Below are 4,563 nucleotides of genomic sequence, written 5' to 3' on the forward strand. Positions count from 1 at the left end.
GTTAAATTTACTAAATGTATTTCTTTTTTTCTGGAAGCTTAAACTTGTATCTTCCTAACATATTCTTTAACTTCAATTACACATACTTTCTGCACATTTTCATTAGCTTGCCATCGGAGTGGAGTGATCAGCATTACTACCACCTCAGATATTAAAGAAATAAAAAGGATTTTAAAAGCTCAACCAAGCAAGGAAATTGACATATTGGTACATACTGTGTGGGAATGTATATCTTGCTAAATTACAAATGTCCAGTTCATATGAATGTATACCTCACAGAATGTGTGTTTTCAATGGATTTTGGTTGTACATCTTGCACACCTGGCTCATGATTATAATTATGTATACATATACATATTCATATAAATGTATATAAACTTACATTATACATGTATATTATGACTATACTATATATTTGTTGATACTTCCTACAAGTAGTTCACACAGTGAACGCAATAAACAGTGTGACACTTACAGCTTCAGTCATACATACACAATAGGGCCTACTCTGTTGTCGTTCTCTTCAGCTATGTAACTTTGGTTTCTTTGACTCTTGGGTGCACCAAGGTCTCTCGTCCGACTCGGCAGACGGCTTGCCAACATCGAAGATTTTTCCCCGTCGCACAAACTGATCCATACACCACAATAATATCCCACAGTACATTGAGAGCATCACGCACAATTCTATTCCTGACACAGATTGTGCATCTAGCTTGCAGTGCATGGTAGCTATATAGTGTATGTTCCACAGGGATTTTGGGAGTAAATTTCAATTTTCCATCAAGGTTGTCTTCAAAAAGTCATGCTTCCCAGAACAATTCATAAAGGTATGCGTAATTACGGGGCATTTTTCTTCCTTTTTTTTTTAAAAGGCAATCAGCAGAAACCCATTCTAAATGTGATTCAGCCATGGTATGGATGGTATAGAAGGCAAACATTGACACATGTTTGATGTGGTGGTATCTCCATGCATCCCAGTAGCTCGTGGCACTTTCCAAAACCGGCATTCTATTTGTTTTCGCACTAGCACACCTTTTTCACATAAACATGTACACAATGTATCGTGACCTTTGATTATCTTGAATGTGAAGCATGGTTGGCAGGACGGACTGAACTAGAATAAAGAGCTAGCACCCAATCTCATTGTCCAATACCTTTAATAGAGGTGTGTGAGAAAACCTCTCCTTTACCCTTACACAAAGTATCAGGAGGATAATACTTCCTACAAAAATAATCACGCAAACACTTTCTTGCAATGGGATGCTATGAGTTCCATTAAAGTTGTATGCACACGTTTCCTCTCAAAAATGCAAGAGCTGTTGAATTTGCCTCTCCATTAAACCAAAATAACAACAACAAAAACCAACACCCAAACCCAAAACACACACATATCACAATATTAATTCATTGAAAAATACAAATATATTTCAACTTTACAACAAATCTTAATTTATCATTTTCACTTTTTCCCCCTTCAAATATGGCCATAGTACATGTATATTATTCCAGTAATTACAGGCACCACTCTTTACAATGAAAGCAGTAATACTATCATGGTCTAACCCGTACCTTGAGCGATAACCTACTGAACCGAAACAAAAAACGGAAGAAAAAAAAAAACAAGCAAACCCCTCCTTATCACTTCTTCCCTCCCCCCCCCCCCCCCAAAAAAAAAAAAGAAAAAAAAAAACATATACTGTAACAATAACGGCTACATTTTGAGTCAGTGATCCATATGATTTAAGTAAAAAAAAAAAAAAAAAATCAAAGAGCAATGATAATTAATACTGATATGGAAGTGCAAAGCTTCAAAATTATTTTTCAACTCTGTTTCTCCTCCTCCCAGTTTTACTTTTGTTACACAGGCATGATTAATCAGACATGATTTTCATCTTTACATTAAAAATTTCATGACAATGATTCAAGATGATAAATCTATATAATCTACAAATATCACTGATGTTGTTTAATACCCATGCATAACACTTCTGTACTAGTACACTGTAGACAAATAAACAATAACTAAATGTGACCGTGCACCTCAAAACGAACATAAAGTTGCACACACTGATTTTGCGTGAGGACTGAAAATAAGTGAAATGGGTCAACCTAGCCGAACTTGACTTTTTCATATTTTCTGAAAGAGCGGGTCTTCTTTTACATTATGCTAAAATTTGGTATCATAAAACGGGCAGGAAAGTGTGTCTTTTAGCAGTTTATCTCGAACATTTTTGGTAGAATAGTGTGATTAGGTGTGTCTTTAGAATCCCTTTTTCATTTCTGAAAAACCTTGTCCACACTCTAATAACTTTTGAAAGGATAGTGCTACTGCTTTGAAAGTTGACATTGATTATGGACAGAATGTGTTTATGAGGCATGCTTAATTTCACTTCAATCTGATAATCTTTTCATTGTTTTTATTCTGGTGGTTTACTTCCTGTTTTTGTCCCATTCATCGCACAGCCAGCACGGTTTGGTAAAGATTAAGCGCTTGAATAGACACTGTACTTCAGAGCCTCTTTTCTCAGTTCACACTTTTCCTGAGTTTGTGCTTTCTTTCCAATATTTAGGTAGGTTAGGAGAGTCCATTTGATTTGAGTTATACATCATTTTAAAGCTTAAAGTCTGCTCTTTCAGAATATGGTCTTAACTGAAAATTCATGTCTGGCGACTTTTTGTTTGTTTTGAGGTGCACAGTCACAAATGCAGTTTCCATGGCAACATACATTCTGTTACTCTTAAAAACTATGTCTTGCATGAATTTACATCACATGTGCCGAGTTTCTTCTGAATCACTTATGAATTAAAGAAGTTAAATCCGCATGACTTTTTCTCGAGTTGGGGGCAATAATGCTATGCTGCCATGGCAACACTTTCTGATACTCCCTAAAATTTTTCCTGCGTATCATTGCATCGCAATCAACAAATGTACCAATTTTTATATGCATCGCTCAAAGACTGGAAAAAAAAAGAATCTCTATCTGCAAGGTTTTTGCGCGATTTGGGAAGGGGGTTAAAATGCACCATTGCCATGGCAACACACTTTCCAGTTGAAAAATGTGTCTGGCACAACTTTAGCACGACTGCTTCTTGTACCGGTATGCCAATTTTCTTGTAAATTTTTTTCTGTCAAAAACTACAGAAGGAGATAGATCTGCAGGCCTTTTACCTGATTTTGAGGCATATACATGTACACTGTATGTTCTCACTGTGGCAATGCACTTTCCACTGCTGTTGCAAAATGTGGCTTGCACAGCTCTACTCTAAGCTCAACCATTGTCTGCTAAATTTCCTTTGGAATCGCTTTCAAAAAATGGAGAAGCAGATTGATCCACAACATTTGCAATGGGCTGACCGCATGCCTGCCTGACCAAGCGCTGATTCCTACAACCATACTTTAATACATAAAATTACTTTCAAACTTTGGCACATGTATGGGATATGACTTTTTTATTCTTCATGACAAGCCTCCACCCCTTATCTCCACATACAGAATGTTGCTATGCATATTAATATTTACATCAGCTATACCACATCAATCAGAATGTAAATAGAGCTTTGTTGATTATGTACAATTATAGGATGGAAAGGTCTAATGAAAAGATAGCACCTCTACAGGCTCTTGGTTTGGGAAAAATAACACAAAAATATCTTATTGCAACCACTGCAATCTTGCAGCTAGTTGTGAAACAAAAATCAAACATATTTAAAGAACACACATTTATAGTATATATAGCATTCTATACTGCCAGCCTGTAGACTGTGTCTTGCATTATATGAGTATTAAAGCCTCCATATTCCTCACTTGTCTTATAAGCCTTGATAAAAAGCTGCTGAAATGAGTTTCACTCTGTTAATAAATACAACCTCTCATCAGTGAAAATCAACTTTATGCTTTACCATGATTGTACTACATTCAAATGAATAAGTAGAAGTCTTTATGAGAACTGTATCCGAGACATTTTGGTCACAGTAGTCCTACAGACAGCTAACTCTCTTGTATACCAAGTAGGAAAATATATAACTTTATATCATTTATCGTCCTTTTTCTGACTGCCTCACCTATTACACTTCAGTGAAAGACCAATTATCCACAGAGACAAACACACAAAAAAGACAAATCACTTTGGCTCAACAATGTACGGTGAAAGTTAATGGCACACCTCACAGGTTCTACAGATCTGAAGGTGAATATCCAATCCTACAATGTACATTCTTTAATACTAATCTTCCATCCTTAAACTCTAACGTTAGATGGATAATATTGTATATGCCACATATTAAGCGAGTATGATTTTGTGCAAATCGCGGTGGACTTTCTGACAAGTTTAAGAGTGGTTTACATTTGTATTTGTGGTTGTGGAGTAGAGTAATGAATGGAGAAATGAACTCGTGCACATCGCACTCACGTCTGGCTTAGAGTTAATATCCTAGTGTGTTGTTGAATATGTGATTATCGTTCGACTTGAAAAATTTGAGAAATATTTTTTTTTTTTTATAAAAAGCGACAATTTTTCACAGAATATTTGGCAAATACAGTAATTAGGAGGAACTGGGGTGGGG

This window comes from Diadema antillarum, unplaced genomic scaffold (genome assembly GCF_040938485.1).
Source record: "Diadema antillarum isolate AM-2024a unplaced genomic scaffold, OU_Dant_1.0 seq00000550_RagTag, whole genome shotgun sequence".
Lineage (NCBI taxonomy): Eukaryota > Metazoa > Echinodermata > Echinoidea > Diadematoida > Diadematidae > Diadema > Diadema antillarum.